The sequence below is a fragment of the Schistocerca serialis genome, chromosome 11 (assembly GCF_023864345.2).
Source record: "Schistocerca serialis cubense isolate TAMUIC-IGC-003099 chromosome 11, iqSchSeri2.2, whole genome shotgun sequence".
Lineage (NCBI taxonomy): Eukaryota > Metazoa > Arthropoda > Insecta > Orthoptera > Acrididae > Schistocerca > Schistocerca serialis.
This window is the reverse complement of record NC_064648.1, coordinates 34989220-35000609: the sequence shown is the minus strand read 5'-3', so window position 1 is coordinate 35000609 and position 11390 is coordinate 34989220. Positions and strand designations below refer to the sequence as shown.

Sequence of the window (11390 nt, the reverse complement as noted above, 5' to 3'; positions counted from 1 at the left end):
ACAGGCCCTCAGGAAACTAAAGTGTGTGGGGACAAGGCGCTTGACAAAAGTACATTCGTTTTTATTGAAAATAGCAAAGCTCCATTAAGGTGGCATTAATGGTGTTGCACTTTCTAATTTGCAACCTTTCATGTCAGAGAACAAAATTGTTCAAATGGCTCTGAGCACTATGGGACTTAACTGCTGTGGTCATCAGTCCCCTAGAACTTAGAGCTACTTAAACCTAACCTAAGGACATCACACACATCCATGCCCGAGGCAGGATTCGAACCTGCGACCGTAGGGGTCACGCGGCTCCAGACTGTAGCGCCTAGAACCGCACGGCCACTCCGGCCGGCTAAGAGAGAACATCATTAGGTGTTAGTAGAACTGAGTATTCTGCACTTACAACTGCATTCACCACTGATATTGAGAATAAGTCATCTTAATTATTTCTTGTGCTACACGAACATTGACAATAACTTTTTAACAGAACATTATATTTCGTAAAAGAACGTTACAACATCCACTTTCAACACGACCACGCACTATTCAGGTCTGATCTCCACGCCCTTCTTCAGCTCGCCTTACAGTACAGAAATGGACGAAATTACGTTAGCGTGTTGCTGTGTACCACACCTAGAATTCTGCTGAAATACTTTACAGAAGACACCAGTGTGCAGCATATATGTAAACTGTTGCACTGTTGCCCCAGCAATATGAACAGGACTCTGATTTCCAGCAGGATCAACATTCATAACTCACTATCCACCTCAGAAGCTCCAAACGATCTCAAGTGCTTCCAGCATGGACGTACAGGGCCCACAGCAGGTGGTATGTGTCACGGAATGTCTACCTAAAACAAATCTCATAACACTTTAAAGATCCAGAATGAGATTTTGACTCTGCAGCGGAGTGTGCGCTGATATGAAACTTCCTGGCAGATTAAAACTGTGTGCCCGACCGAGACTCGAATTCGGGACCTTTGCCTTTCGCGGGCAAGTGCTCTACCAACTGAGCTACCGAAGCACGACTCACGCCCGGTACTCACAGCTTTACTTCTGCCAGTATCTCGTCTCCTACCTTCCAAACTTTGCAGAAGTTCTCCTGCGAACCTTGCAGAACTAGCACTCCTGAAAGAAAGGATATAGCGGAGACATGGCTTAGCCACAGCCTGGGGGATGTTTCCAGAATGAGATTTTCACTCTGCAGCGGAGTGTGCGCTGATATGAAACTTCCTGGCAGATTAAAACTGTGTGCCCGACCGAGACTCGAACTCGGGACCTTTGCCTTTTGCGGACAAGTGCTCTACCAACTGAGCTACCGAAGCACGACTCACGCCCGGTACTCACAGCTTTACTTCTGCCAGTATCTCGTCTCCTACCTTCCAAACTTTGCAGAAGTTCTCCTGCGAACCTTGCAGAACTAGCACTCCTGAAAGAAAGGATATAGCGGAGACATGGCTTAGCCACAGCCTGGGGGATGTTTCCAGAATGAGATTTTCACTCTGCAGCGGAGTGTGCGCTGATATGAAACTTCCTGGCAGATTAAAACTGTGTGCCCGACCGAGACTCGAACTCGGGACCTTTGCCTTTTGCGGGCAAGTGCTCTACCAACTGAGCTACCGAAGCACGACTCACGCCCGGTACTCACAGCTTTACTTCTGCCAGTATCTCGTCTCCTACCTTCCAAACTTTGCAGAAGTTCTCCTGCAAACCTTGCAGAACTAGCACACCTGAAAGAAAGGATATAGCGCAGACATGGCTTAGCCACAGCCTGGGGGATGTTTCCAGAATGAGATTTTCACTCTGCAGCGGAGTGTGCGCTGATATGAAACTTCCTGGCAGATTAAAACTGTGTGCCCGACCGAGACTCGAACTCGGGACCTTTGCCTTTCGCGGGCAAGTGCTCTACCAACTGAGCTACCGAAGCACGACTCACGCCCGGTACTCACAGCTTTACTTCTGCCAGTATCTCGTCTCCTACCTTCCAAACTTTGCAGAAGTTCTCCTGCAAACCTTGCAGAACTAGCACTCCTGAAAGAAAGGATATAGCGCAGACATGGCTTAGCCACAGCCTGGGGGATGTTTCCAGAATGAGATTTTCACTCTGCAGCGGAGTGTGCGCTGATATGAAACTTCCTGGCAGATTAAAACTGTGTGCCCGACCGAGACTCGAACTCGGGACCTTTGCCTTTCGCGGGCAAGTGCTCTACCAACTGAGCTACCGAAGCACGACTCACGCCCGGTACTCACAGCTTTACTTCTGCCAGTATCTCGTCTCCTACCTTCCAAACTTTGCAGAAGTTCTCCTGCGAACCTTGCAGAACTAGCACTCCTGAAAGAAAGGATATAGCGGAGACATGGCTTAGCCACAGCCTGGGGGATGTTTCCAGAATGAGATTTTCACTCTGCAGCGGAGTGTGCGCTGATATGAAACTTCCTGGCAGATTAAAACTGTGTGCCCGACCGAGACTCGAACTCGGGACCTTTGCCTTTCGCGGGCATGTGCTCTACCATGGTAGATTTGATTACCAAACTCTGGTTTTCTTTGTGGTACAACAAGATTCGGTGTAGAATGGTCTGTGTACGTTTGCCTGCCAGCATCAGTGTTGTCATTGCTGTATACTGACAGATTTTGTGGGTTATGGTTTTCAGGATACATCGCTCTGGCTATCTCGGTTTTGGCTTGCCTATGAATTTCGGAGAGAATATCTTCCTGCAATGTTTCGACAGCTGTGGCTAGAGCTTTGAATCTATTTTCAAGTTTATCCACATCAGTTTTAATGCTACTAACCTGAACTGGAATTTTCACTAATGGTTCGATCGTGGATTTCACTGCATCGATCTCTTGTTTCACATGATTAGTTATAGCACTATTCTGTTCGTTTAAAGTTTGATTGATCTGGCGGACAATTTCCTCATCTCTTTTAAGAAATATGTTCTTGATACTTTCAACTAATTTCCTTTCCCTTTCTTGGTCTTTAATTTCTTGTTCCTGTCTCTCTCTAGCCCTTTCTTCCCCCTGCTGGGTAGTAAATTTTTCGAATAATGCTGTCAACATATCCTGTAACGGCATAGCTTGTGCGTTGTGCACTTGTGCCCCTGGGCCGGTAAAAATAGTGTTTCTATTTTCTAACTGATTGACTGGTGGAGTGCCAGTTTGCTTCGGCAGCTCTTCAGTATCACTAACTGTCGGAACATCATCTACAAAATTCTCTTCGGTAATTAAATTCTCTAATGACTGAGTAGGAGTGTGAACAGATTGTTCTACTGGAGGATCTGATACCACTTCTACATCCGCATCCTCACTAGGTTTAACCAGTTTCCTTGGCCTAAACATTTTATACACAATATAACGCAACAAGTCGATATATTTCACTACCACATATACATCAACACAATATAATCTTATAACTAACATACACACACACACACACACACACACACACACACATACAAACACACATATTCTCCCGGATATATATATATATATATATATATATATATATATATATATATATATATATATATATATATATATATATATATATTAACACTGAAAACTCTTTAGATCTGTGTAGAGAATCATTTTCAAAGTAACTTTCTCGCAGCCGGTTTATTGAATCGCTACTACTTATGGCTGATAGTCTTGAATCTAACTTGAATGCGTACAACTCCAACATTACGCAAAACAAACATAAATCTCTGTTCCTACCTCTATATTCCTCTTAAATGGTGAGCGGTGCTGTATTTGATTCGTCTGTCGCACCAGCTCTAGTATTAGTAGCAACAGCAACTCGGTGGGTAGGTGTCGATGTTCGTGAAATACAATACATACGAATAATTAATAAGTTGTTGTGGCAATTTATACCTGTAAAAAATTACAAATTTTTGGTGTTACTATTTCATTTAAATGAACAAATGTGCATTGGTGGTCTCTGTTCGGGCGCCAGTGTGGCGGTTTTTGAGTATCATCAATATGGACAAGTGCAATGAATATGGATGATACGATACTCAGTGGTATTCTGCGGTTTGAATTCACTCTGTGTTTTTTCTTAGCAGCTGCATTGATTTGATTTTGTAAGTGATACTGACAATATTGTACACATGTATAATGCATTATTCAAACTACAACTTCTCCCGGATAATTATTTTGTTCAAATTGCACAAGAATTCCACCTGACGTAGTGTAATAATGTTGACTGGTAGCTGTGTTCATATCACTAAAATTACAGATCGTACATCAGAGCATTTATAATGTTTTTTGTCTTCGATGGATTTAATTATTCTTAGCAAATTGATCATGAAAAGGAACCACAGAATACCACCCACACACAACACTGACGTATGCTACCAAAAAATATATTTCTCCGTGATTCGTCCGTAGTTTAATTTTGGCCTCATACATCAGCAATGAAATCTTGTTTAATAATAAATACTATCTGTACTGTTCTTAGAAAATGCAGTCTGATTCGATTAATTTTTTTTTTCTTTTATAAACAGAGTTCAGTACCAGCGGTGCAACATTTATTCCTTACACATCGGAATAATGTTTGCAGTTTCAAGTAATTTAAATCTGCCGCTGTAATAAAAGTTAAGATGGCGGCCAACAAAAGATATAGGATTTCTTTTTTAATTAAGATTTTCCTTTTCCCAATAAATAGTTAATTATTTAAATTGATGTCACCAAAAAAAATTATTAAATTGTTTTGCAAATTAGTTTAACGCAAACCCATGCTATTTTCAACTAGAAGTACAGAAGAAGTTGCTATATAATCGCAACTAACAATGGGTGCGCTTCTTGCAGCTATGATAAAACAATTAATACAAAATTATAGTTAAAAGAGGAAGTGCATTTTCAATAATTAGTCGTAAATAGTTTTAACGCATTTGGCTCCTATTTCTTTTTACCAGCAAATGAACATAAAAGTACAATAATTTTACTTTAAACGTTTTTCACTTAACAGACCTCAAATCGATTCGCGTCTTGCGTCGGCGATGTACATCAGAAGAAGACGACAAAAGGGTCCAAAGGAAAGAAAAGAATGACGTAGATTAACAATGAATGTGAGACAAATATTGTCTCTGTTTTACATAATTATCATCTTTTTAAGAAATAATTACATAATTGAATGAATATTATCCACACGTTCATATTCCACTCGTAATAAAGAAATATATATATCGTGGATGTTATATCTCCCCACGACTACGCGGAATCCTATAAATTCCAGCTTTTTCCTGCGGTTGCCGAGCTCCTTGGCCGATTTTAGGTGATCTTGTATCTTCCGCGTGGGTGTGTAATTACCGCAGGAAAAAGCTGGAATTTATAGGATTCCGCGTAGTCGTCGGGAGGTGTACGTGGGTACCACAAAAAGAACTGTCAAAAAACAACTCGAAGACCACGAGGGCAGTTGCAGAAGAACATGCTTTACAGCCAGGAGGCCACAACATTCATTTCGATAGGACTCAAGTAGTGGCAGCCACAAGCGGGCACCACGAAAGGCTATACAGAGAGGCCACGGAGATTGCGAGACACCGCAGGAACTCCAGTAGGAAGGGGCAGGGCGTGTCTGGACTCCGGTGCTGGAGGAGACGGCCGGCAGTCTTCCAGCGTGGCGTGACAGCAGCAGCGCGTGTGGATCGAACAGTCAACAAAGCTACGATTCCGCCTGAAAATGTCCTCCGCAGATGGGTACGAAACGTCGCGTTTTAAAGAGGAAATCCTTTCGACCACGACACGATAGCCAGGAACACTTTATTAATCATTGTCATCTTCAATGCCACCACCCGTATGTCAAGTGACAGATGTACTTGTGTTGACCTGCTATTTGCTTCATTAACAAATAGTACTTGTTTCTAGTTGAACTTTGTATCGGAAACCTTGGATTACTCCTTCCTCGTGTTAACTTGACAGGATCGTTTTCCTGGTGATGCGCCATGTGCGCGTATCATATTTTATGGAACTGCATAGTTTCATTCCTTTAATAGTGCTCATTAGCGTTTGTGGAGTAGATTTTCTTTAGCGTTCAGTTAGTGTTGTTTCTGAAATACTCGACGTAAACCTGAGTACGTAAATAGTTCAAGTTTTGCAAAAGTGTAAATATATGGAAAAGAACCAACTACTTCGCTGCAGTATCTATCTCGACAAAAGCCTAATTCAGTGTTAAATACAACTCAACAGAGCACTGATAACAATGAGTGGTTATTGTTCGTTGCAGTCTAAGGGCCAGCGTTGTGAATAGTTGCTGCACAGGTTTGTAAAAGTGTTAACATAATTCTATTTCTCTTTGTAAGTGTTTTGATACTACATCTTGCAGCTAGTGTTCAGTTCTGATCTGAGTGAACCGATTGAAGAGTTTCTGGCCCGCCATGCCGAAAGTTGAGGCAGTATTGCAGTCATTGTAACACTGAACGTACTTACAAAGAGCAGCAATCATTTCGATAGCTCTCGTGTGTTTCAACATTGAGTGGCTACATCTGTTCGTACCGTAACAGATTCAGGGATCCCTTGTTCTATTGGTTCTCTGTTCAATGCAAAGAAATGCTACGAGTGGAAACGTATAGTAAACAAAACAGTTTATAGATCATCGCTGTATCGGTCTTTCTAAACAATCAGTTAAAGCTCCTCATCTTCATATTTGATGCTCCCATCCATTAGTACCTGATGTTAATTAGTGAACGTTAGTGTTCTCGCTGTAAATACGGACGGTGAGTGTTACTAGGAGCCATGTTGTTGCCAAAATATTTTCAGATTCCATACGTGTTGCTCGGGACAAACGTCTGTTCCGAGGCTTGCTAGACTGTGCTACTGTCTCGTGTCCTGTTTGCAAAACAGGTGTTAGCCCCAAGTAACGTCACGTACAGTACAATCAGTTGGTTCCACTCTCCCTGCTCAGGCTGGCGACTTTTTTTTCATTTACGTAATTACAGTTTACTATAGAAGTACCATAACCTTGCTTCGATTCCCACTAATTCACCTACTACTCCCAAACAAAACATAATCTTTCGGTTAACGACTAACTGCTGCTTTTGCTGCCTGAATTTGTCCCGTGAATGGCTTACGGCTCCAGAAACTTACCTGGGCGAGCCCATTCCTCTTCTGGACAGTAAAATCTGCAGCTTGTAATTCAAAGGACCCTGTAAGGAATGCTCACACGGTGTCTAACCTGAATAGCTCCCCTTCTGCGCCCGTACAGTAAACTCAGTTAGCACTGAATTACTGCATACGTACTGCTCATTCTTCTGTCGTTCGTACGTGTTTGTGATATGATCTTTCAAATGGACAATAACAATAACTGTTTCGTACCCCTCTCGAACAAATCCCTCTGCTCTTATGCTTGCGGTGCACAACACCAAGATATTTCTTTATCACGTTATGGGGAAGCACAGAAGAAGTAATCCATAATTTTTCTCGGAGGGAAGTAGGAGTGTGCGAGATACGGCCAGGCCGTTCCGCTGCTGTTGGCGGCACGTATCTTCCAGCAGGACAACGCCGCTTTGCTCTGTTGCTGCGCCGGTACGCTGCACTCTCACGCGCGTTGCTCCGCCCCTTTTACAGTGGCGCAGTGGAGCAGCTTCCACTGTGCTCTGCTGGGGAACCGAAACGCGAGGTAAGCAGCTGACGATGCTGTCCGAAGATGGCATAAGCCCAGGCCGAAACAGGTCGCGACCGAGACTCTTGTTCGCCGATTTTAAACAGCGTGCGTCGAGAGGGCGTCGATGGCAGACTGGTGGCTCCAAGAAACGTGCTGCACACTTCGCACGGTGGTGGTGGCTGAGCTCGTTTCGAGTGAAGGCACCAAAACAGCGAGGTCACTGGTACCGTAGGGTTAGGAAAGGGTGGGGAAGGAGGGCAGGAGTGCCCTGTCACAGGAATCATCCCAGCATTTAGGGAATTCACGGAAAACCTAAGTCTGGAGGGCCGGACTCGGGTTCACCGTAATGTAATTAAATCCTTCGGGTTTACTGACTTAAGGTAGCAGTGTCCAGGGTTCGCCCGACACGTTCTGTCACCACACGTATGGCACGAGGGGTGATCGACTGCTCACTGAGGCAGTGTGTTACGCAGCTCCAGCCCTCCACGCGTGACTAAGCTTTGTTGTCAACTGCACACGTTACCCATTTTGTGTTTCGTGCTTTGGACGTTTATGACTTTAAATGACAATTTGGGTTTGTTGAGGATAAACTGAAGAGTGGTGGACGTACCGCCCCTGTCTGTCTTCTAGTGTCTCTGCTACGCGCCAGCAGGAACACGCACTCCCCACACTGCATTGAGTACCTCGTCTCAGCTGGCCACGCCACACAGGGGTATATTCGAGTATCGTGTCGTGTCAAACTCCAACCCAGCATAACCTCAGCAGTTTCGTAATGGAGCAATCAAACATGCTAGATAATCCTTCTGGAAACTCTCTGGCACAAGTAGATTGAACCACGTTCATAGTAATTCTCTATTGTTCCGCTCTCGAACAACGCGCCGAATAAACGAACACCTACAGGGTGTTACAAAAAGGTACGGCCAAACTTTCAGGAAACATTCCTCACACACAAATAAAGAAAAGATGTTACGTGGATATGTGCCCGGAAACGCTTAATTTCCATGTTAGAGTTCATTTTAGTTTCGTCGTCCACCTACGCTCAATGGAGCACGTTATCATGATTTCATACGGGATACTCTACCTGTGCTGCTAGAACATGTGCCTTTACAAGTACGACACAACATGTGGTTCACTCACGATGGAGCTCCTGCACATTTCAGTCGAAGTGTTCGTACGCTTCTCAACAACAGATTCGGTGACCGATGGATTGGTACAGGCAGGCGGATCAATTCCATGGGCTCCACGCTCTCCTGACCTCAACCCTCTTCACTTTAATTTATGGAGGCATTTGAAAGCTCTTGTCTATGCAACCCCGGTACCAAATGTAGAGACTCTACGTGCTCGCATTGTGGACGGCTGTGATACAATACGCCATTCTCCAGGGCTGCATCAGCGCATCAGGGATTCCATGCGACGGAGGGTGGATGCATGTATCCTCGCTAACGGAGGACATTTTGAACATTTCCTGTAACAAAGTGTTTGAAGTCACTCTGGTACGTTCTGTTGCTGTGTGTTTCCATTCCATGATTAATGTGATTTGAAGATAAGTAATAAAATGAGCTGTAACATGAAAAGTAAGCGTTTCCGGACACATGTCCACATAACGTATTTTCTTTCTTTTTGTGTGAGCAATGTTTCCTGAAAGTTTGGCCGTACCTTTTTGTAACACCCTGTATATCTTTCCGTACGTTACGATGATCGTTTCTCCCCTCGGCGTCAACAAAATATTTTCATATTTGGTGGGGAAAGTTGGTGACTAAAATTTCGTGAAAAGATCCCGCAGCAACGAAAAATGCTTTTGTTTTAATGATGCCAATCCCAAATCCCGTATCCCGTCTATCACACTCTGTCCCCTATTTCTCGGTAACACAAGACGTGCTGCTCTTCTTTGAACTTTCTCTATATACTCCGTTTATCCTAACTGCTGAGCATCCCACACCACGCAGCAGTACTCCAAAAGAGAACGGACAAGCGTAGTGTAGGAGTCTATTTAGTAGGTCTCCCGCATCTTCTAAGTGTTCTGCCAGTAAAACGCTGTCTCTGGTTCACCTTCCCCACAACATGTTTCATGTGTTATTTCCAGTTTAAGTGGTTCGTAAGTGTAATTCCTAGGTATTTATTTGAATTTACGGCCTTTTAGATCTCTCACTCAAGTCCGACCTTCCGTAGAAGATTCACAAACTTGGGGATTTTCCGAGCGTCTAAATTCGGCGTACTTTTCTCGTTGTTTCTGCAACAGTGCTCTGACCTGTTTTGTGTACATTGGGGGATCCCTGCTCCGTGTTTTGTTACTTGGTATAAATCTCGCAACTGCTGTCTACGCCATTTCTTTGCATTGAAGCCACCTCTGGTCTACTTACATTCTTAATTTCGAAGGAGTGCAGATTGTCTCTCAGGAAGGATCCGAGCGAATTGTTATCTGCTTTTTCGAACAGATAAATTTTTCGTTCATTTTTGGAGGATTTTGGAGTTGCTATATTCAGTCTCGCTACGACAGCCGTATGTTGACTAATCCCTGTATCCGATTCGATGCTCGTCATTAGCTCGGGATTATTTGTTGCTAAGAGGTCAAGTGTGTTTTCAGAACTGTTTACCACTCGAGTGGGCTCATGAACTAATTCCTCGAAATAGTTTTCAGAGAATGCGATTAGCACAATTTCGGGTGATGTCTTACGCTTACCTCCCGATTTAAACTCGTACATTCGTCAACACATTGGGGGTGACCTGAAGTCAGCACCGACTATACTTGTACGAGTCGGGTGCGTGTTTCCCAGCTTTCTCGTTAAACAACAGGAAGTGCCCAGCCGTTGCTCGGCTCGGAGGGCAGCGGCAGCAGCCAGTTAAAGATTAGGCCTTGGCGTTACTGCATTCGGGGAAGTGTAAAGTACATCCACTTCTTTCGAGGTCTCCAGCACTACGTGGACTCGGCGTGTGGACAACGGCCGTTTACTCACTGGCTGGGCTACACGGCGCCACGCTCCTACGTACGTCCCCGTTCTCCAGGCCAGTGGCCAGCATCGCCAGCTTCGGGCACCATGTTTTGGCGAAGCGTAAGCTGTGGAAACGTCTAGTGCTGGATGAACGGATGCGGAAGTGTGGAGAAGAAACACAGACCTTCGTGCAGCACTTCCAAGGAGTTCAGTGGGACGTGACCTTCCAGCAGAACAATGCACCTGAACTCATTACTGCGTCACATAGCTCCAAAATCCCAGATGAACCTCAACGATCTACAGTGCCGATATAATCATGTGGTAGGGAACTGTACACTCTCGTTCTTATGGTTAGCAGCCCCTTGGCAGCCCCTCTCAGAGGTCCAAATGTAGGACTAATCCGGAACCATTTGTCAACACAGATACCATCATGGCACTTTTTCAATTATTCGTTCTTTACTGGGATACCTTCAGTAACTTATACACCTCTATTGACGGTAAAAGCGATAAGCGGTACTACACTTGGCAGCGTAAAGGGACGCAGCATTTCCTCGCTCACCACTGGACCCCCTCTACTGTACTAGTCCCTCTGGGGTGTTGGGTTACGTCTTCTGCACAGTGTCTCCGTGATCCAGAAGTCTGGCCCCGCCAGATCGCTTGGGAAGCGGCCACACCTTGCGAGGGGGCTGATGGCCTCAGAAGTTAAGTCGCAAAGTGCTCAGAGCCATTTGAACCATTTGGGCCACACCTCGCGTCCACGTCATCGTTCTGCACTACGCTTTGTGGCAAGATACACCATGTGATCAAAAGTATCCGGACACCCCCAGAAACATACGTTTTTCATATTGGGAACATACATTGTACTGCCACCTTCTGGCAGG

The 11390-nt window shown here is 44.5% G+C and overlaps 2 non-coding genes across 2 annotated transcripts; both read right to left on the bottom strand.

Moving 5' to 3' along the window:
• Positions 1 to 1235: 1235 nt before the first annotated feature.
• On the bottom strand, positions 1236 to 1310 carry Trnal-caa (transfer RNA leucine (anticodon CAA)). The gene has a single exon. It is a non-coding gene; the product is annotated as a tRNA-Leu (tRNA).
• Positions 1311 to 1536: 226 nt separating this feature from the next.
• On the bottom strand, positions 1537 to 1611 carry Trnal-caa (transfer RNA leucine (anticodon CAA)). Its single transcript has one exon. It is a non-coding gene; the product is annotated as a tRNA-Leu (tRNA).
• Between the last annotated feature and the right edge of the window lie 9779 nt (positions 1612 to 11390).